At 38.0% G+C, this 23,516-nt stretch overlaps 1 protein-coding gene across 3 annotated transcripts in view; it reads left to right on the forward strand.

The window, feature by feature from the left end:
* ZNF652 (zinc finger protein 652) overlaps window positions 1–23,516 on the forward strand; it is a 58,299-nt gene that overhangs the window by 13,621 nt on the left and 21,162 nt on the right. The window contains exon 1 of one of the 3 annotated variants that reach the window (XM_019740634.2): window positions 20,622–20,698. The exons of the other annotated variants lie outside the window; for them this stretch is intronic. The gene's annotated coding sequence lies outside the window, so the exon portion shown is untranslated. Of the gene's footprint in view, window positions 1–20,621; window positions 20,699–23,516 lie in introns of those variants that run through there. 3 annotated transcript variants of the gene reach the window in all.

Genomic DNA, 23,516 nt, shown 5'->3' on the forward strand with positions numbered 1-23,516 from the left:
AGCACATGGAAAGCAGCCACCTTTTGTTTACTATGATAATAACTTGTCTGTTAATTGAAAGTAATAGTCAAGAGCAGCCGGTTAGCTCAGTTGGTTAGAGCGCAGTGCTCATAACACCCAGGTCGCCGGTTCGATTCCCACATGGGCCAGTGAGCTGCGCCCTCCACAACTAGATTGAAAACAACCATTTGACTTGAAGCCGAGCTGTGCCCTCCACAACTAGATTAAAAATAAAACAAAAACGACTTGACTTGGAGCTGATGGGTCCTGGAAAAAAAAAACACCACACACTGTTTCCCAATAAAAAAAAAAAAGTTAAAAAAAAGAAAGTGATAGTCAAGAGTCTACTATGCCAATGGTTTCTCTATAATATCTTGCTCTGAGAGAATTTAAGTATTAAGTGGTTCTTGAAGAAGAAAAAAGCCAGGATTTATTTTATAATTGTCTTGGGGTGGTGGTGGTGTTCTAGGTAGAAGGAAAGTGACATAATCAAAGGTTCAGAGGTGGAAGAAGTCAGGGTGCATTTGAGAAATCGCGTGAGGCTGTTTGGGGGGAGGGGAGGACTTCGGGGGCCAAGACTGAAAAGTCAGTTGGGCTCAGATGGTGAGGGGCTTTTGAATGCTTCGCTGAGGAGTTGTGCTTTATTCCAAGTCAGTAGAAACCAATAAAGCGTTTTGTAGCTAGGGAGTTACCTGATCCTAATTCTTTAGGAAAATGTAGTTTAGAAGATCTCTGTCGTTTGAAAAGCTGTTATAATCTGGGTATGAAGTGATTAGGGCCTGAACTGGGAAGTTATGTTAGCAGTTGGAACAGGGCAATTTTTAAAAGTAGGACTTGTTGGTTCTTTAGATAGTGAGTAGAGTAAGGTAGAAAAAATAGCCAAAATGGAACATGAGGTTTGGAGCCTCAGTCAGAGACTAGCTGCTTCGTTTGGATCTTCCGCAAACTAGACCATAAAACAAGAACTTAAAATGATTAACATCCTAGAACTGAGGAAAAGTATGTAGCATTCTTGGTTTAGAAACAAAATGTGCAGCTTAGCATTGAGGACACATGACATTTGCTGACCCAGGATGGAGGGAGCAATCCAGGGAAGGAAGAAGGTGGGTTTTCATTTAACAATGAGAGCCATGGTCATGGCCTGTGCTTACATCTGATTTTTATACAGCGAAATGCTTCAGCCCATTGTACTCACAGTAACAAGACGACCATAATCCTGACTGAATAAGCGGAGAATCCTGGCTATTTCATAGCACAGCAAATTTAGAAAGGCATCTAAAACAGTCTTCTGCTCCCCCTTAAGCCTCACAGTAAACATGCATGTACTTTGTTTGGATAACGGTCTGTTAGTTGGACCTATACATACACAGGTGGCAGAACATGGTATGTAGTATGTCAGCTGGAGAACACATACAAAGCAGCTTTAATACCAGCTGCTACTAAACATTTGGGCCACATAGATCTAAAACCTTACCTGTAGGCGGGTCTACATAGTAAGTTCCACATGAAGACAAACGAAGTTTTTGGTTCAGTTTTATTCTGTCCTTGAAAAATTAAAAGCTAAATTAGTGTCTGGAATAGAGTAGTGGCTACTGTCTAGAAGGTTGGGTTCTAATCTTGACAGTGAGGATCTTAACTAGGCAAATTGTTTTCTAACAAGTTAGCGTATTTGGGATTCAAGTTTTATTAAATCAGAAATATACCATATTGCTTACATTATAGTCTTCAGAGATGTGAAATTTAAGTTGTATAAAGAGAGTTAAATATAGTCATAATATGGGGAGGATTTTCACACTTGTTTCATCTGTAATTCATCTGTCATTCATCTGTCATATCAAAAGGATAATTGTAGTTATAAACTTTTCTTCGTTAGGCTATAGTGTCCTATTTTGTTTCTAAATTATGATATTACTATTGGTCTTTCAAAAGAGGAAATACTGCTTTTGAAAAAAACCTTTCTGTATTAGAGAAATTCTCAAATATTAAAAAATAAAGAAAAGGTACGATGAGCCTAATATATCCATTTCCCAGCTTCAACAATTATTAAGACATGGCCAATCTTGTTTCATTTATATCCACCCTCACTACACTCCCCTCCTTCCAATTATTTTGAAGCAATTCTAGACATATTATTTATAAATATAAGAATTTTTTTTTTTACCATATCATAACTCATTTATTATTTTGACAGCTGTATTTTAATATACAATATGCTTGATTTCCTTATTAATTTTATTTTTCTGAGAAGAGTTTCATAAGTTTCACCAGAGAGCCAAAGGAATCCATAGCTCAAAAAGGTTACATAACCTTTATGGAAAACTCAAAATTCTGTATACACACAATTAAAAAACTACAGTATCATTACACTAAAACACTTACTGGACATCTTTAAGTGTTCAGTCAGTGTTCGTATTTCCCAGTTGACTCATATTTGTTTTTTAAACATTCAGAAACAGGCTAGAATGTCAAATTAGGGTCCAAAGAAGAGTGATTGGCTAATATGTCTGTTAAGTCTCTTTAAAAAATCTGTTGGTTCTCCTTCCTCTCTCTTTCTCTCTCTCCCCCGCTCCCTCTCTCTCCCTCTCTCTTCCTCCCTCTCCCTCCCTTTCCCCCCTCTCCCCCCTCTCCCCCTCTCCTCCTCTCTCCCTTTCTCTCTCCCCCCTCTCTCCCTCTCTCTGCCTCTCTCCCCCCTCCCTGTCTCCCCCTCTCTCCCCTCTCTCTCCCCTCTCTCCCCTCTCTCCCCCTCTCTCCCCTCTCCCTCTCTCCCCTCTCTCCCCTCTCCCCCTCTCTCCCCTCTCCCCCTCTGTCCCCCTCTCTCCCACTCTGTCCCCCTCTCTCCCCCTCTCTCTCCCTCTCTCCCTCTCCTTGCAGTTTTTGTTGAAGAATCCAGATCATTTGTTGTATACTTTCCCATAGTCTGGGTTTTGCTGATTGAGTCTATGTGGTATCATTTAACATGTTCCTCAATCCCTTTTATTTCCTGTAATTTGGTTTTTAGATCTACAGCCTTGATCAGATTAAAGTTTAATTTTTCTGGTGAGTGTGGGACAAGACTGTTTAATAGCTGGTGACATATAATTCTACCAGGAGACATATAGTGCTGGTTTCTTTTTTGGTACGGTTATCAGCCATTGATGAGCTTGCCTGTGTCTATTCATTGGGTTTGCAAAATGATGTCTAATGCTATAGTTTCTTCTTCATTTATTAGCTGGAATACTTCTATAAAAGAAATTTCCCCTCCACAAGTATTTAGTTTCCTTATGGCACAGATCTGATTGGAATGACAAACTAAATGCTTGATTCTTGCCCTTCACTTACCAGTTTTCAAAAGAATGAATTGGTTCTTCTAGCATCCTTTAAAGGTGACCAGTGGATTTAAACATACTTGATGTGTTTCCATTCACCACTGTTATTAATCCTGTTGATCCTCAGTTGTCTTATCTTTGTCCATAGGCGTGTATCAGTCTGGCTCTTGAGTCTTTTCGACACAGCTCCAGTAGTCTTTGACAGCTTCCTGCTTTCCATTGTGACAGATAGTTACAGACTCTTCTTACACATTTGCTGTCCAGTTTTCTTTTCGTGGGAAATATCTGGAAACCACATTATGTTCTCATTACTGAGGTAGACAGACTAGAATGTTGATGTAGTATTTTAAAAAGAACTACCTGCCCTCAAGGGACTTACAGTCTTTAAAGATTTTATTTTTTATTCATTTGATTTATTTACTTAGTATACATTTGGATGTGATAAAATCAGATTTTGATTTCCTTTTATTTGATGAAGGCAAATCTTTGATTTCATTATATAACATATACAAAATGAGATGAATGTCTAAAATGTTAGTTTTTATAATTTAAGAAAGTTTAATGTGTAATAAAAATGAATAAAAGAAGAGATAAAACCTTGAAATGATATACATTTTACAAACATGTAGCCCTGTAGGAACAATAGTTTGTTTTTGCATCAATGGGTAACAGTATATTTATTGTCTAGACTGGGAGATGTGTGAGAGGGACATTATTAATAATTACTCTGGGAGAAATGGGTGTAAACCATAACTTTGCCCAGCAAAGTAGGACATATGGTCACCCTACTTATAAACTAATTGGCAATATTGTAAGCTTCCTGAAGCGAGGGATCGTATCTATCATGTCTACAGTTATAGCTGTAGCACTTCACACATAATAGGTGCTCAATAAATATTTGTTGAATGTTACTGAAAGTCGGCTGATAATTTGAGGCTTGGTGTAGATTTTAAGTGTTTTTTTAGCTTAGTTACACTATGTTTGCACTTTAAAAAAAATGTTCTTTCACCCACACTTGCATCTAAATGATCTCATATGTTGAATCTGAAGGGGTTTGATGAATTCATTTATTTTTTAAGTTTAGGATTAGTTGTTTTGTTTATTGAAGAAATAATACATGTTTATTGTGAAAACATTAGAAAATTTAGATAACTTCCTTATCACCAGCCCTCTCCTCCACGTCCAAAACACAGTTATCCTCTGGTTGGATTTTATGTTAAGGAAGGAAAGAGCATTGCTGGTATGTATTCAGCGAGCTCTTGCTCGCTCAGAGTTCCTCTGACTCACTTTTTAGACAGTGGGCCTAAATTTCCTCCTTTTAGAAGAGAGACTAATACTTCTTTGACAGGAACTTTGTGATTCTTAGATTTTTTGGCAGGGAGAAGCTAGGGAGGGAGGGAGCAATTAGTTGAACAATGTTTCTATGATTGAAACTATCTTTGGTTTCTCTAGCCACGTTTCTTAAATATATTGCCAAAGTGATGATAGAAAAAGTGTGAAAATTCTTTGACTTTGGAATGGGAAGTATATTTAAAGATATTACAATAAAAACCTATATTACTAATTAAAATCTTTTCTTCAACATAAATAGATAACGGGGAATTAGACTTTGTCATATGTCCCCAGGCCTCTCTGACTGGGCAACCTGCTAGGTTATGTTGGCTTGCTTATCTTGACCACTCATTGCATTTGGGTTATGACAAAAGTTGTTAAAAAACAAAAAACAAACAAAAAAACCGAACAAGCAAGCAAACAAATTGTTCAGGTTTTTGACTGATTACATCTATTTATAGCACATATATTGTGAAGAGCTGTGGTTTTCTTTAGATTAAGAAAAGCACTGTATAAAACATCTCCCCACATAAGCGTTTCCTCCACCTACTCATTTGTCTGCAAGCCAGGAGTCTGTTCACTTCCTCTTGGGCTTAGTGCCTTTGCTGTTCATAGGCTTATATTTTTTAGATATTCCATTGCCGGTAAAATATAAATATCTAAAGTGTGTATTGTTACTAATTTAGTTTATACCCTACAAGTAACTTCTCAGGAGTTTATGAGGGGATAGTGTTTTGAAACAGGTTGTTCATTCAGAAATGTGGCGATTCGGGATTTTTATCTTGCTGAACTATAGTCATTCACAAGTCCATATAGAGAACCATGTTTTGGGAAAAGATAATTAAGAATCCTATGTGGTAAACACTTGGGTATTTAAACATCTATTGGCTTTCCGTGCTCAGGTTATTACTGACTAATTGTTGTGCCAGGGACCAAATAGCCAAGAATGATTTTGGTGATGGCTGAGGGTTCTTTTCTCCTCACAAGCACATTGTTAAATTGCCACATGTTCTGTAGTTCAGCTTTGAGTTAAAATTTTAGTGTTATCTCACAATAACAGATGCTTGTCGATAGGATGCATATATTTGTGTATGTATTCATCAGGACTGTGCTTTTCTTCCCTTAAAGAGTTGAGATGTGTTGTAGCATGAAGATGTATTGTTTTTTGTTTTTTTCCCCCCTCTTTGCTTTACCTGTTATCTGGCATTTAATAAAACAATCTTGCTCGAAAGTTGTAGATCCCTTGAGGGCAACAAACACAGTACTCAAAATGAAACTAGGTTACTGTTTCTGCAACATGCAGTGGTTTGTCTCAAAAGCTGTTCTGGTCTTGACTTTGAAATTAGCCCCTTTTCTTTGAAGTGGTCATATTTTAATTTGGAGTGGTTTTAAATTTTTGAATTTCCTGATGTGAACATAAAAATGTCTTAATATTTTCTTATGTGGTTGTTGTACACTAGTTTATAGAAAGCTTATTTCCAGACAATATATTTCTTCAGTAAAACCAAAGGGAAAAATACTTCAGGTTTGAGAACATGTTGAAGACTGAAAGTGTTTTTAGGAGGGTATTCCACATGGTCTTAGGTAGTTATGTTATAGATTTCCTGGGCTTTGAAAATATCTGGGCTTTTGTGGTTTAGGACTTTGAGTTTGTGTTTTACTATTGGAATCATCTTTATGATACCGTGTTTCCCCGAAAATAAGACCTAGCCCGACCATCAGCTCTAGTGAGTCTTTTGGAGCAAAAATTAATATAAGACCTGGTATGTATTATATTATATTATATTATACCCGGTACCAGGTCTTATATTAATTTTTGCTCCAAAAGACTCATTAGAGCTGATGGTTCGGGTAGGTCTTATTTTCGGGGAAACACAGTATAACCCAGAGAAAATGAAGCACTTTCCATTTACTATTTACTATTACTACCTTTTGTAACGTATCTGTTCTTTAGGTTGATATGTTCTAAAATGAGGTGGAGCTTAAGATTGTGGTTTTATCATGCTTTTTCTTCTATATATAATTTTTTTAAAGCTTAATAAACTAACTTCCTGTTGTAATGAATTCCAAAATGTTTTTTTGTAATGGAGTTCTTTTATGGTAAGAGGTGCTCCTTCCGCCATCAGCGTTTAAGCATACTCAAATCTCGCCCATCTTTAAAAACCATACTCAGACCTTTTCTCTGGTTTGAGTCCCACTCCAGCTTGTTCCTCAGCGTCCATTCCCTCCTCATCACACTGCAGCCTGCTGGTTGAGGAGGCCCCAGAGCTAGTGTGAGCTCCCGAACTCAGCCCAAGTCTGGTCCTGTAACCATTACACTAACTCAAGACTCCTGTTTTTCCAGGGAGTTGGAGCCTTGTGGAAGGACAAGGGAGCCTTCATGTTCTGGAATTATTCAGTCAGTAAATCTAGTGGTCACTTTTCTCTGTCTTAGTTTTTTAGCAGCATTTTGTAAAGTTGATGGGTTCTTCTTTCTTGAAAGAAATTTTAAATTTTATCTCTTGGCTTCTGTGCATTGTAGTTTAGTGTTTTCGTTTTACCTCAGAGTTCATTTCTTCTCTCTTTTTTGTTGGCTCTTTTTCCCCTGCCTTTAGGGTTCCCTATAGCTCTATTTATTCTGTCTTTCCAGCCCCCAAATTTAAATTCTTTCTGTATCTATCCAGTTGACTACTTGACATCTCTACTTAGATGCCTGATTTGCATCTCAAACATTACTGTGTAAATTAAGATGCTTTGGGCAAAAATGATAGAAAATTCAATTCAAAATAATTTGAAAAGGAGGAAAATTTATCATTATAAGTAACATGATGCCTTTAAATCTGTAGGTTTAGCAATGTCATCAAGAACCATGTTCTATCCACCTTTCTGCTTTGCCATCTTGGACATATCTGCTTTGTCCTGTGGCCAACTCCCATCAGGGATGCAAGAAGGGGACCACAGTTCCAGGCATCATTTCTGGGCAAGATGAAATCCAGCAGAAGGTGGTGGATATTGCCTTCTTATGCTTATTAAGAGTTTGGAAATCTTTCTCAGAAGCCTTCCAGCTGACTTCCACTTAAATCTCATGGTCCGAAACTTGGTCATGGGCCCACTTCTAAATCAATCACTGGCAATGGGAATATGAACGATTCTCATACAATATAGAATGAAATAAGTATAATAGAGGCAGGAGCATTAGAGTGGAAATACAAACAGGAGAAGTGCTAGGGGCTAGGGAATTTCAAAAGGAGTAAGTGGTATTTGAACTAAATATTAGTGAGATTCAGTTGTTAGGGAAGAAGACAAGGGCATACATGCTCAGCTGGAAGGGACAGAATACACGAATGACTGACACAGAGAAATTATGTGGCATGCTCAGGGAACATTCTGTAGACCCTAAATCTGGGGCATAGCAAAGGGTTTTTGGAGGGATGAGGAGGGAAATGAGGTTACAAGATAAGGTTGAAGGGTCTAATCTTGAAGGAGGTTTGGACTTCATTTTTTGGCAGTGGTTGTCATTATAAAGGAATCTTAGTAATATTTAGTGAAAAGCTCATCTAGACACTGTGCAAAAGATAGAATTAGATGTGATCTCTGAATTTGATATCTCCCAGCTGTATTTTCCTGTTAGACATAGGAATGGAAATTGAAGTTGTCTGAATCTTCTTTGATCCTTTTCTTTCTTCATCCTTTACATCTAATGAGTATGTTCTGTTGATTTCTCCTTTTTTGGCTCTCTCTGCCATCTTCAGTAAAGCCTGTATTTCTCAGCCCTCCAATCAAAACCTCCATGTTCTGTCCCTCCGTACTCTCTACATTTATAACTATATCACCTTCTAATCTCCTGTGAGATTCCTTTGGCTAGGCCTGTATCTTTGCCACCCCTTGAATATACTGTGCTTATTCATGGTGACAGCTTTACTCACATCGCCCTCTCCTCAGCCTGTCTTCTAATTTCCTCTCGGCCTTTGCAGCTCCCTCCCACTCTTCAGAACTTAGCACAGATCTCATGCTCTGTCTGCGCAGGGCCTCCCACACCCTGTCCACTCTCCATCTTTCTTGCCCTTTTAAATAATTATATGGCACCTTTTAAATACCATTTGTTTTGTTTGACAATTGTGACTTATTTTGGTGTATAGTTCTTGCTTCCCAAACAAATTTTACGCTTGTAATGGTTAGGGCCTATACAACAATTATTTGAAGGAATAAATGAATAAATATCGTCTCCTTATACGTATATTAGACCCTGGTCCTTTGCATGTAGTTGATAGTCAAAGCTTGTGAATAAAGCGTGGAGTATGGGAATTAGACAGAAAACACTTAGTGTATAAACCCTTTTGACCTATAAGCTTCACCTTTACAATCAGAAAAAAATTGAAAGTCTGTTTCTCTTTGGAGGGAAAAAGGAGATGTGGGCGTTCGCAGAAAACCGCCATGTATGAGTAGCAGCACTTGTAGCACAGCCCCACCACTTCCAAGACTGATACCCTGGGTGTCCAGTGAAGACTCGTTAACTGTAGCTCAGTGTGGTTGGGGTACCAACCCAAACCCCAGTGACCCCTCTTCTCTGTGTCCCACTGTATTTCCCAACCAAGGGGGCGGAGCCATCGGTCAGTTTGCCAGCATCCAACACAGAACAGGCTGTTGAGTAAAGGTCTGCTCTTCGCCACCTACAGAGTAGTTGGGCACTTTTGCCTTGAATTTTGATACAGTTGTGGCATTGTTATCTGGTTTTGTTTTGCTCAGCCTACAACTCATGTTTTAGAAAAAAGGAGGAGGGACATTTAAAAAAAACAAAGGTCGGGGCCAGCCCAGTGGCTCAGGCGGTTAGAGCTCCATGCTCCTACCTCCGAAGGCTGCCGGTTCGATTCCCACATGGGCCAGTGGGCTCTGAACCACAAGGTTGCCAGTTCAATTCCTCGAGCCCGGCAAGGGATGATGGGCTCCGCCCCCTGCAACTAAGATTGAACACGGCACCTTGAGCTGAGCTGCCTCCCGAATGGCTCAGTTGGTTGGAATGCATACTCTCAACCACAAGGTTGGCAGTTTGATTCCTCGACTCCCGCAAGGGATGGTGGGCTGTGCCCCTGCAACTAGCAACGGCAACTGGACCTCGAGCCGAGCTGCGCCCTCCACAACTAAGACTGAAAGAACAACAACTTGACTTGGAAAAAAGTCCTGGAAGTACACACTGTTCCCCAATACAGTCCTGTTCCCCTTCCCCAATAAAATCTAAAAAATAAATAAATAAATAAAATAAAAAATAAAAAAGCAAAGGTAGCAGTGGATACGGCAGGTATCTGAGGCTTCGTGGATTTCTTTTGCATCCCATTTGGCAGGTTGCGTTAAATGCTTTCTGATGAAGGCAGATGATTGAATAGAATCATCCGAGGAACAATATTAAATGTAGTGATGTCGCTCTCCACCCTGAGAAAGTGCGGTTGGACCCAGTGTTGTCTTTGGGAAAACTTGTGTTTATACCATGGGTAAGGTTGTGGTCTCAATCCAACTTAGTGTCATACTTATTTCAAGGCTGTAGATAATCCAGGTGTCTGTCCCCAATCTGAGAGTCATAAACTAATTTTCATGTTCGAAAAGTCAAATGGAAATTATGGCAAAGCTGGACAGTCTAACCAAAAAGCTATGCTAGGCTATTTTTATATTTGGTTGGTAAAAAAATAAAAAGTATGACCTGAATGCAAATTCTTACAAGTTTTTGAATCAGTGCTCTGTGGGAACATGGCAAACGGGTACGGGCAGGGAGGGGGGCAGGAGAGGGGAATATATGGTAGCCCTTAATGTTGAAAAAGTTGGGAATTACTGTATGGAAGTAGACGACCAGATGAATTAGGCAGGAGAATGGAAACAAATGCTCAGCACAAACAGTAAATGTCAGTGATGGAAGGGAATCACTTAAGTGTATAGTGGAGAAAACTGAGGGCTCGAAATGCAGTTACCTGCCCAGCTGTAGGGAAGAGTCCCAAGTAGAGCCTGTCCAGATGCTCTGACTCTCAGCACTCAGTCTCATTGCATCACTGCTGTTAGAGCGCAGTTTGTAGTTTATGACCTATTCAGTACATCAGTAATGTCATTTTAATATAAAATATCACCTTTGGACTATTAGTGTCCTGATAGTCTGTTTCATTTTATTTATTTTTTATTGAGATATACTTTCATCTACCATATAATTCATCATTTTCAAGCGTACAATTCAGTGGTTCTTCGTATATTCAGAAGTAACAACCATCACCATTGTCTAGTTCCAAAACATTTTCATCACCCTAAAAAGAAACCTGGAACCCATTAGCAGTCACGCCCTGCTTTCTTCCTACCCCCAGCTTCTGTCAGTCACATTCTGTTTCCATAGATTTGCTTATTCTGACCATTTCATATAAATGGAATCATACAGTTTGTGATTGACTTCTTTTGTGTCTGGCTTCTTTCACTTAGCATAACATTTTCAGGATTCATCTGGGTTGTACAACATTACCAGTGCTTCATTCCTTTTTATGACTAATATTCCATCGTTTGGACATACATTTTATTTATATATTCATCAGTTGATGTATATTTGGATTGTTTCCATTTTTTGGTTATTATGAGTAATGCTGCTGTGAACATTTATGCACAAGTTTTTGTTTGAATATATATTTTCAGTTCTCTTGAGTGCATGCCTAGGGGAGGAATTTGCTGGGTCATATGGTTAAAACATTTGAGGAACTGCCAGACTGTTTTCAAAAGTAGCTGTACCAGTTTATATTCCCATCAGTAATGTTTCTACATCCCAGCAAACATTTGCTACTCCCCAGCTTTTGATTATAGCCATCCTCGTAGGTGTGAAGTAGTATATTGTGATTTTGGTTTGCATTTTTCTAATAACTAAAAATATTGAGCATTTTTTCCTGTACCTGTTGGCTATTTGTATATCATCTTTGGAGAAATGTCTAGTCAATGCTTTGCCCAAATTGGGCTATTTGTCTTTTTATTGTTGAATTGTAGTTCTTTATATATTCTGGATACAAACCCTTATCAGATCTGTGATTTGCAAGTATTTTTTCCTATTCTGTCTCTTTACTTTCTTGATGGTGCCCTTTGACTCACAGACATTTTTAATTTGATAACGTTCAGTTTATATTCTTTCTTTGGTTGTTTGTAGCCTATTTTATTTTTTTCAGCTTTCTCTTCCCAATCTTTTCCTTTTTCCCATTTTCACTACCTCAGGTTTACTATGGAAAAATGCATGCAACAAACTCTAAAATTACATAAATCTCTGCTCTGCCATCCATAATCTGTAACTTCTTAAGGAAAAATCTTCTCAAATAGGGAGGAGCCAGAACTGAAAGCCCCATGTACTAGGAACTTTGCCTGTGTTATCAGATTAGATAGGTCTGAGTACTGTTGTTCTAGCTTTACAGGGCACACACTGAGATTGAGTGAGATTAATTGGTTTGTCCAGGGTCGTATACCTGGTTTGGTGCCATAAGGGGTTCATGCTAAGATCTTTTGTTTCTACATTTTAATGATGTTCTTTCATTCAACTGTTAATTCATTAATGACTATGGATATGCTGGAGATATTGGGTGAAAAGGGGGTAGGAAGAAGAGCAAAGAAGGTAAAGAAAAATTTAATGTACAAACCTAATCTAAATGTACATTACAAATATGAAAAAGTTAACTCTGCCCTGTAACAGAAGTCCTTAGACGGGTTTTTGGACCCCTCTAAGGGAATGGGATCCAGGGAATGGGCCAACTCCTTGAAACTGCATGTAAAATTTTGTCTGTTCATTTTTCTGGGAGAAAAGATTTGTAGTTTTCCAAAGATTTTCTAAAGTTTAAGAATTGCTGCTAAGGAGAGCAACATACAGACTTATGGGAAAGAAAAGGCAGACGGTATATTAGCAATTTGTCTTTTTCCACGAGCCATGATTTGGGTATGTCATGGTTTGGGTTAAACCTTCCCATCTGGTTTCATATATTTGTGTCTTAGACTGTTTGTTTATACCTGTTGGTTTAAGACTAGTTCAGTTAAACTTTTTCCCCCATGTGTTAATTTTTTTAAAAGTAATGAATGAATACCATTTAATTCCATCAATGAATTTTTTATTTGTTTAATTTTTATTTTTTGGGGGAATGGGAACAGGATTTTTATTGGGGAACAGTGTGTAATTCCAGGATTTTTTCCAAATCAAGTTGTTGTCCTTTCAATCTTTGTTGTGGAGGGCGCAGCTCAGCTCCAGGTCCAGTTGCTGTTGTTAGTTGCAGGGGGCGCTGCCCACCCTCCCTTGTGGGAGTCAAACCAGCAACCCTGTGGTTGAGAGCCCACACTCCAACCAACTGAGCCATCTGGGAGCTGAGCGGCAGCTCATTGACTTCATTCTAGTTGCGGAGGGCGCAGCTCGCTGGCCCATGTGGGAATCGAACCACAGCCCTGTTGCCCAGAGCTCATGCTTTAACCAACTGAGCCACCCGTCTGCCCCACCCAAGTATTAATTTTTGAAGTGTCAAAAAAATTTTTGTTAATGATGAAACAATAACAGTCCTTTGTCTTTTGGTAGGTCAAATATATAAATCAAATTCCAATATTTCCTGATGTTCGCACATCTAAAATATTTGTGATTTTAATTTTTGTAAAATATGGGAATGTAATAAGGGCATTCCTTAGTTATTTTCATTTTCTAAATGAGTTTTTAATTCAAGTTCACGGTGATCTAGTCAAATTGACATGTACACAGGCCTCTTATCATGGCTTACATTACAGGCAGCCGTAGTGTGAGCATCGGTACCTTCTAAATCTGTCTCAGTGCTAACCGAAGGTGTTACCTTAGGTGTTTAAGACTGAGACCTTCCAAGGTTGTGTATATTGTGGATATGTTCTTCTGCTTGCTTTTAAGGACACTGAGTGTTATTCAAGCACTCACGTAGTCAGGGTTTTAATGGTCAGATTTTAGTGGAAAAGGTAACAGTAATGTAAAATTCTTACCCTGCTTTTAAAAATAACTTCTTTGTTGAGACGATATTTGTTAATTGAATTGAAGGATGGAAAGATGTTTTGAGTATACATTGATCATCCAGGCACGGCTGTAGCCTGCTTAGTGTTTGATTTCTTCTTTGGCCCTTGGGGGTTATTGGTGCAAGTTAAGGTTGCTTAAGCAGCTGTGTGATGAGTAATGCACAGTAGTTTTACTGTCTTATATGGAAACGTGAGGTTGTTGATGCTTGAAGGTAATTAGGTAGTATCTAGGAGGAGTACCTCTCCTTTGTCCTCTCCTGCTAGCTTTACTTGCATGTTATTGAGGAAACACAATGTCAGTATGATTTAAATGCATATGTAAAAAGCGACAGTGAATTTTTATTTTTATAAAAGCTTTGTCTAAAACCAAAGGTGCCAGCTATGTATTTCTCAATGTAGTGGATTAGATGGACTGCTTAAAAAATAATTGTTTCATATGGTTCTGACATTAAAATTTATTAGATGAGATTGCACTAAAATTAATTATATTTTTTCAATGATATAAAATATAGGCATCTGAGAACTCTTTATAATGTTTATCTACAGTATGGCCCAGTGAGGGGCAGCCAGTTAGCTCAGTTGGTTAGAGCATGGTGCTGATGACGCCAAGGTTGCCGGTTCGATCCCCACATGGGCCACTGTGAGCTGCACCCTCCTTAACAAAATAAATAAAATAAAATACGGCCCAGTGATATACTCGTATGTCATTTGAGGTTTTGTTTGTTGTAAAGTTGACTTACATGTTGGTGTTGGTAGCTTTTCTAGAGTATCCCAGGTGGATTTTGTGAGCAGCTTTGGAAACGAAGGGCATTTGTAAGTATGTGACTAAACAGATCCTATGATAGAGAACCCTTTTCACTGTAAATTTTATATCTGTGTCTTCCACTTTACACAGCAAATTTAAGTTACTTTAGGTTTTATCCATTGAAAACTGAACAATTTTTTTTGCAACAAATTTAACTAAAATATAATTTAAATTTTCAATCTTTTGTTTGTCAGAAGTGGTTACTGTGAAACAAACTGCAGGTGATCAAATTGAAATGTACTGGTGTGAATTAATATAACAGGGCATTCTGAAGGGAGGTGTGAATTCCACTAGCCAAGGATAAAATTTAGACCTTTAAATAAAAACAAAAAAAATTTATTGTTCTACTTTGTGCTGTGTAGGTATTTTTTGTTCAAGGCCTAAGTGCATCTTTGAGATAATTGTTGTTTATCATTTGACTCAATAGGAGACAGTGGGTGAACTGGGACTAGGAGTTAGAAAACCAGAGTTCTAGTCCCTGCTTCAGCACTTACCAGCAGTGACAATGGGAAGGTTATTCAACTGAGCCTCAGCTGTGAAATAGGAACAACACTCCAAGTCATTGTAGGGCATTGATGCTTAAATAAGAGGAACAACCTAGGTGGTTTCATTCCTGCCTTTTTCATATAGTGGTTCTTGTGTGCAACTTGCCTACCTCCCTTCTCCATCTCTGACTTCTGCTTGTCCTTCAAGACCAGCTCCAGCGTTAGCTCATCTCTGAAACTTTCTTTGACTTACCTCCTTTTCCACACTGCCACTATACATTGTATATATTGATGAGTGTGTTCAAGAAACACTAATAATAGTGCTTACTGTTGCTAAGTACTCTTGTAAGCATTTAATTCCAGTAATAGTCCCATGAGGTAGGCACTATTCTCTCCATTTTTACAGATGCAGAATATGAGGCATAGAGAGGTTAAATAACGTGCCTAAGGCCACCTGGCTAGTATGTGCGAGAGCCAGATTTTTTTTTTTTTTTTTAAGTAATTGGCTGTTTTATTTTTTATTTATTTTATTTTATTTTTTGCCCCTTCTTCTGCCTCCCCTCACCACCACCACTACAGTTCAAGTCGTTGTTTCTCAGTCTAGTTGTGTAGGACACAGCTCCTTGGCCCCTGCTGGTATTATGAGCCTTGCGCTCCCTCTGCTCATGGCAGCCCAGCTCCCGGGAGAGCTGGTGTTCACAATCTTAGCTGTAGAGGGCGCAGCTCACTGGCCCATGTGGGAATCGAACCAGCAACCTCGGCGTTAGGAGCATGGAGCACAGCGCCCCCCAACCACCTGAGCCACCAGGCCAGCCCCAGGTTTTAATGCAGGCATTCTGGTTTCACAGATTGTACTCCTCACCACTGTGCTAAGCTGTCTTTTGTGATTACCTTTTATCCCTGTGTTGTGATTACTGGTTTTCATGTCTGTCTCCCCAGTTAGACCTTTCAACATCTTGATGGCTCCAGTTCTTACAGTGCCTAACACACAGCAGGCACTTAATAACTGTGTAACAAATATATGATGGATGTGCTTTATGTAAACTATACAGCATCATATAAATGCAAATTATTATCTCAACCACTATATGCATTTTGTAGATCAGAATGTAGAATTTACCAAGGTTTTCAGTTTTGCAGTTTCTTTTCTTAGCTCCTGGTTTTCAAGTTGGCAGACTGAGGTATATAAAATGGTAAAATTTAAGGGTTGACAGTACCAAAATTAGGTTAAATATAAACCCTAGTTATTGGTCCCATCGTTAAGCCTGTTTGGTCACACATTCTTTGCCATAATGTTATGGCTTGTTTTATATAATAAAAGAACAAGATCGGAGGGATGTAAATGATTCTTACTACACTTGCTAAAATGACATAGCAGTTTAGCATCATAAGTAGTTCAGACCTCCATGTTACACTGTAAGTAGACTGAAAGGTTTCTTACTCTTAGAGATTATTTTTAAGGAAACGACAGGACATAGTGAGATTTCATTCATTACAGGCAAGTATTAAGAAAAAATAAAGCTTTTAGTATAGACATAATTTTAAACTCTATTTATTTACTAGATAGGTAAATTAAGTAATTATTTCACAAGGCACACATTTTTGTAAAAAAGTTTTTAAAATTACAATTCAAATATTTTCAATTTTAATTTTAGTCAGTACTGATATAGGACTTAGTATAGAATGGTTTGTGCTTTTGATTTTATCCTAATTCCTGGTATATCTTACTTTCCTACTTTTATTTTTTTCCATTTAAGTTTCCTTACTTATTTTAAATTTCTTCTTTCTTGCTTAATTGTATATTTGTTTCATTAGCTATATATTTCAAAGATATAAACATAGGCCTACAGTTGTCTGCGGTCATATAATTTGACCCCTGTAAGGCACAACTCTAATCATATGAGTTCTTTCTTTAAAAACTTTTGATGGTTCTGTTTTGCCATCCATATTAACTTTTCATCTCAGCCTTCAAGGTTGGCTACAACATAGCAATAGTTTTTACCATCGCTCCCTTCCACAAGCCCTATAGTCTAGTAAAACTAAACAACTTAAATTGTCTCTTGTTCAGGAATATACCCCATTATTACCCCATTCTGATTTTCCTTCACTAGAAATGACTTTCTGCCATGAAAACTGGCCTTCATTTCTACCAATCTAAAACCTACCTGTCTTTCAAGCTTTTCTGAAATGTACTATCCTTTGCAAAACTTTTCCTGATTTCTCCAACTAGATAGGATTTCTTTCTCTTCTAAGTTTTCAGATCTTCACTTTTTTTTTTTTACTCATATTAAGCACATAGTTAAATAATGATTTGACCATCCAAAGACTGTGAGATTAGTTGCTATTTGGCAAAAGTCATTAGCATCCTTTCCTAAAATGAGAAAGAAGTGAGTAGCCTTCTGCAAAAGTAGCATAGCTCTGAATAAATTGCCAGACCATCACGATTACAGACCTAAATTTCATCCTGTTCATTCTTCCTAGTGGATCATTTTTTTGGAAGAACTTTGCTGATATATATTTATCTTTCCCTCCTTGTTCCTTTCCGTTTCTTGGTAGTTTTAGTTTTGGCGTGATCCTCATAGGTAGTTGTATGCTTTAGAAAGCTCTCCATTAAGCAGGCCCAGGGTCAGGCAGTGCCTTGGAAGTCTGTGGAAGTGCTTCTGAAGGAAGTGGAGTAAGCAGAGGTAGCATTGATGTACCTTACAAGGTTGCCCTTTCAACTTGAAAAGACTCATCCCAGATGTAACCTTTTTAATGTATGAGGAGGGTGCATAGGTACATACTTTAATAGAAAAAAAAACCTGTTGAATTTGTCAAAAACTATTAAAACTTTTCGTGGAACAAAATTAATTGTTTTCCTTTTAAAACTCAATTTAAATAAACACTCTTGAAGATTGTAAACTTATTTCGTAGTCCACTTGGAAAAAAATGGCATTGAAAAAGGCACATTCTGGAAGCTGTACTTTGCTAGCTATAATATACTGTCATGTTCTCTAACTGTTTTTCCTAAAATTGTATTTTCTCCCCAGTAGCTGGTCAAGCTATTAGAGTACCAGGACTCGTTGCTTCTCAATTTGTATACCCTCTAACATAAACACCACATTTTTTCCTAAGTTGCATACATTAATTATAGCAAGACACTTAGGACTGACCCACTTTCTTTTGGAATTTATTTTATGAAACAGTAGAAAATGATCTCTAAGAACAGATGAACTTGTGTTATTTTAATACCATAGAGAGGTGAATGTAAACAGCTTTAAATACCAATGAGGGTTATTTCTTGTTTGCTTTTTCTATCTACTTTCAGGTTCTTAGAACTCAATGTATTCACCTAGAGATGCTTCTGAAAAACTAAGTTAAGATGGTTTATAATAAGTTAGAACTAAGGATACATATTAAGAGTTGGATAATGGAACATGGAAGGTTCTAATTTCCCTAATGTGTTTTTGGTTTTGTAAAGGTTACTTTATTTTGCCCTTAGGAGCTATTTTAAGTTTTCTGGAAAGAAAATAAAGGAAGATTATTACCAAAACTCAAACAGGGGAAAGGTGCCAAAATTAAATGACGAAAGTAAAATGTGGGCAGACAGCCCATGTGTGTTTCAAAGTGAACGATTAGACTGCATCTTCTTTTGTGACAGTGAGATTTATTGATGTTTCTGGGAGTATTCCTGATTTTAATAGTGGCGAGATGTCACTTTCAGGTTCACATGGGAATGCATATATTCGCACCTCATTTAAAATAGAATAAAGCATTTTATTTCTAATTTTTAAAAGAAAGAATAGTCTTATTTGCTAATTTATTAAGTAGAGAATTCCTTGTGAATTCAGCCGCTTGTCTTTGATTTTTTTTAACTTTTTCACTTAGATTCTGTCTCTGCTGTCTAGCTTAAGACTGAGACAATTGAGATATGTAGTGTGTATAGATCTACATATTCATAAAGAGCTACATTAGCGAGGTTATGCTGCAGTCACAAACCACTGTCTAATCTTGGTCGCTTAAAACAATAAGGATTTCTGGGGATGTAGAGTACAGCATTTGGAATATAATCAATAATATAATAGCTGTGAGTGCTATCAGGTGGGTACTAGACCTACTGGGGGGATAACTTCGTAACTTAACATAAATGTCTAACCACTATGCTATATATCTGAAACTAATATATTGCATATCAACTGTAATTGAAAAAAACTTTTTTATTTGAAAAAATGAAGGATTTCTTTCCCACTGTGTGGCCATGATAGGTCAGCAGGAGAGCTCTGCTCCTATGGCTCAGTGATTCAGGCTGCGGGAACACACATCTTGCACACCACTGGTTGCCATGCTAGGTCCAGAGGTCTCTCATTAGCAATTAAACACAGTAGCTTAGAAGTGACTCACATCACTTATTTCGCAACATGATGGCCAGAACCAGTCCTGTCCCACGAAACTATGGGGGACCAGGAAGCACAGCACTGCCTGTGCCAGGGGGACAGAGAGCTGAAAATACTTGGTAAACAGCACCATCCTTTTGGTCATCAGATATCCACTCTATTCTGTCTCACAGACAAAATACACTCTCTTCCTTCCCAAGGTAGGGAACCCCAAGGTCTTATCCAATCTTGGCATCAAAGTAGAAGTCTAGGATTTCTGAGTAAAGCAAGGGTGTGATGATTGGTTGCCTACTTACGAGGAGATGATGCGGAGTGGTTTCTACATCAGGTCCAGATGTTGCTCTTTTTGATCCAGAGACCCATGAAAGCAATTGACAAATGATCTGCCCCCACATACAATGTACAATTGGGACTAACGGCAGGATAATTAAAAACAACAAAAAACCTTCCCATTTTAAAGGCCGCGGGGGAATAGGCGACATAGCAGTCAATGGACTGCCGCAGATTCTGGAATCCTGAGCAGTCATTAAATGGGCCCCCTCCAGGGGTGGGGAATATTCTTGAATAGATGCTGATTTGGCTTCTTAGCAGTAGCTCACTTGTCTGTTTTTTCTTTGCTCCCTAGCTTCATCCTTTTGGATCTTCTTTTTTTTCTATTCTCGTCCTTGGCTATATCCAAAATGGGCACTGAGGAATATGCCCCCTGAAGGGGATGAACAGCTTTCTTAGGCACTTCCTGCCGTAGATGCTTGGGAACCCAAAGACCGTTTTAAGTATTGAATAGTCACAGCCCCTTTTAGCCCAGGCTGCTGTTCTTCTGGCAGTGTAACTCTCAGAAACTTCCTTGGCTTTTTATTTGTTTCCGGTCAGCTCCACGTTCCTTAGCCACATCCATAGTTCTTTTCTAACCATATTTCTTAGATTTGCTGCATAGCTCTGCCTTATTGGTCCCGTAATTCTTCCTTGACTTCATTTTGAGAACAGATACTTCTGCTATAATTCCATGTATGCGTTCCCGAATTCTGCAAAATTATACACTGAAATAAACAGAGCTTATGCATTGGGACAGAACGCTCAAAATCTGTGGAACACTAACCTGTGCGCTAACAAAAACTATAATAAGTGTAATAAAAATAGCAGCGTATTAAATCAGCATCAGTCAGTTGAACCTCTATAGAGTTAATCCGTGGTTGGTTATTTCCTCCTCTGAGATTGGGTCTTGAAGCTATTAGCTTACAATAGAGACCAGTTTCATTACAATAAAAATTTTGGTCTGTGGTGTGGTAGAGGCTTTAGCAATCAGAAACTTTCGTTTCTAAACACAGGAGGAGAAACACTCTCAGCTTCACCGGATATAAAGTGGAAAGTACAGTGGCCCATGAAGCAGCTGACCACTTGCATTAAAGGAAGGTACAGAAGTAGGATGTTTAGCTTTTTTAAGGTCTTCATATATTGCTATGGTTTTGTTTGTTTGTTTGTTTTTGAGACAGCTTTCTCCTGATCACTTCAGACATTAACTTGCAGGAAAAAAATCTTGTGTAAACCAACGTAACTCTCGTGTTACTGACATAATTTCTCTATTTACTAATAACATTTAAACTAATTCACGTTAGGAAATATGGTTTGTAGCCATACAGATTAAGACACTGCTTGGGTGAGAAAACCTCATCTTTAGTCTCATTTTAGAAAAGCTATTTTATTGGGGCCCACCTTAATCAATTGGAGTATTTTATCAATGGTTATGAAGGCCAAATCTTCCACTGGGCCCTTGCCTCAAGACTGAATTCTAATTAGCATTTGTAGCTCAAAGACCTTCTTAGTTTTATGTTAAGCACTTGCTTCTAACCCTACAAATCGCTGACTTTCTGGACTCCTTTTATTCCTGATTATAAACAGATCAATTTTTTTTCTGAATTCATCCTTTTCATGTAATAATTTGTCCAATGCAGCCCACAGTAACCAACACTTTCTCTGAATAGTCCATTTTCCCACTAGAGCTATAAGTTCTGTGGCATAATGTCTATATCTGAGATAATTAGGTGATAGTTTTACCAATAATCTGACCACTGCATAGTACGAGTTGCTATCCTTTTAGCCTCCAGTAACAGTTTCCTTCCCTCCTCCTACCCAGCTCCTAAGCCCTTTCCATATATTTTACTTTTTTTGATAAGACAGCACCCCACTTCTGGATCCCACTTGTATCAGCTAGGATAGATGATGCTGCAGGAGTAAACAACACAAGAGCTCAGTGATTTTAACAAACACACTCTGGAAACACATACAAACACACACACACACACAATTAAATTGTTAAAAAATCCACTGTACTGTGCATATCCTGTAGGTCATTTTAATCCCTTGAACCAGCTTGATAGAAGTGATCACCTTGAAGATGGCTGGTCCCTGTGGCAGAGGGAAGAGAGGTCTGGAGGGTCTCAAATTGGTTCGAAAATGCCCTGGCCTTCTGTGTGTCATATTTACTCATGATTTACTGGCCAGAAGTAGTCAGAGGGCCCCACCCAGCTACAGGGAGGGGGCAGGGTTAAAAAATGCAGCCCTACCTCGCACCCAGAAGTGTTTGGGAAGAATGCATTTATGACTACCACAGGGGATTTCCCTTCATTCACTTTTCTTTGTCTTCCTACATTTTATTTAATTCCTAGCTTTTGCTGGTTAATTGAATTTTACTGTCTCTCCTCCCTTGCTTAATTTGAGATAATTAATCTGAGTAAGTTTATTTAACAGTACTTATAGTAGTTTACCTTATTTCCATGGGTCAGAAGTTTTGGCACATGCAAAATAAAGCTACCAGGATTTTTCTACTTAAAATATGAGGTATGAAACTGTTTGTTGCAAAAAGATACGTGGTTACAGGAATAATTGATTTTAAATTGTTTTTTGGAGTGTTATGTGTCATAGTAGAAATAGGAAGACCAGGAGCTTTGGAGTCAGGCAGGCCTGGGGTCACACATTGCTTTTATTATTGAATAGATCTTAGACAAGTTAGTAAGCCTCTCAGAGGCATAATTTTTCTCATTCATAAGTACAAAAAAAGTATAAATATATCTATTCAGATGACAAGTAAAACATAGTGGCATTTATCACCACTCCTTTCACTAAAACGAAAGTAAAATAATTTTTTAAAAGAAGACATCCATAAAGAGAAAGAACATGGAAGATAAGAATAGTTTAAAAATCAACCCTGGGTGGTAGATGAGGGTAAAGGGGATCAAATATATGATGATGGAAGGAGAACTGACTCTGGGTGGTGAACACACAATGGGATTTATAGATGATGTAATACAGAATTGTACACCTGAAATCTATGTAACTTTACTAACAATTGTCACCCCAATAAATTTGTAATTAAAAAAAATCAACCCCAAAGTTTTGTGGTAGTTATTAAATAGAAATAATTAATAAGGACCTTTGCAATGCATGTGCACATTGCACAAAAAGGACAAAGCAGTATTTTTCCTTTCGTCAACGAGACAGGGTATGTGCTTGCAGAAATAATCATATGACCCAGAGTTTAGGTGATTGGCTAAACAGCAGTGTGAGGTATATCACAAAGCAAATTATGTGCCCTTCTGATCTTTTTTTTTTTTTTATTGATGGTTTTATTTTTCTTGGAACCATATCAACCTGATGGTTACTGTTTCTTAGAATTTAGACTTCTGTGCAACTGACACATGAAAAATCACCCAGTTATTGAGTAGATCTAGTGAGCTATGGATAGAAAAAATTTAAAAATACTTCGCAACTTTGAAATTACTCCAATAAACCTGAAAACAGTAATATCTATAGTAGTATCTATACTTAGATTATAAATTATTTAAAGCCAGGGACATTTTCTCTCTCTACAGGAGTTAGGTCAATTAGCTGTTTTATTTTCCTGGTCCACAGTGGTTAGTTAGCCCACAACCATTTTTGTTCTATGAGCTCTCATTTTGGTGGGTTGTAGTGACTAATAATGTAAAGAAAGCCAGCCAGTATATAGCGCTTGCATGTTTCATGTGTGACACATATTACATAACAAGACTGTAAACTCCTTGTGGATAGAGACCATGTACAAGTGTATATTCTGACATATCAGTATGTCCCATAGCATGTAGGATAATGGATGCTATGCAATAGTAGCTGTTCATTTAGCTGTCATCAAATATGTACTGAACACCTAGGCGCTGTGCTAAGGGTATCTCAGTACCCTGGGTGGATAATGACTCAT

The sequence above is a fragment of the Rhinolophus sinicus genome, linkage group LG15 (assembly GCF_036562045.2).
Source record: "Rhinolophus sinicus isolate RSC01 linkage group LG15, ASM3656204v1, whole genome shotgun sequence".
Lineage (NCBI taxonomy): Eukaryota > Metazoa > Chordata > Mammalia > Chiroptera > Rhinolophidae > Rhinolophus > Rhinolophus sinicus.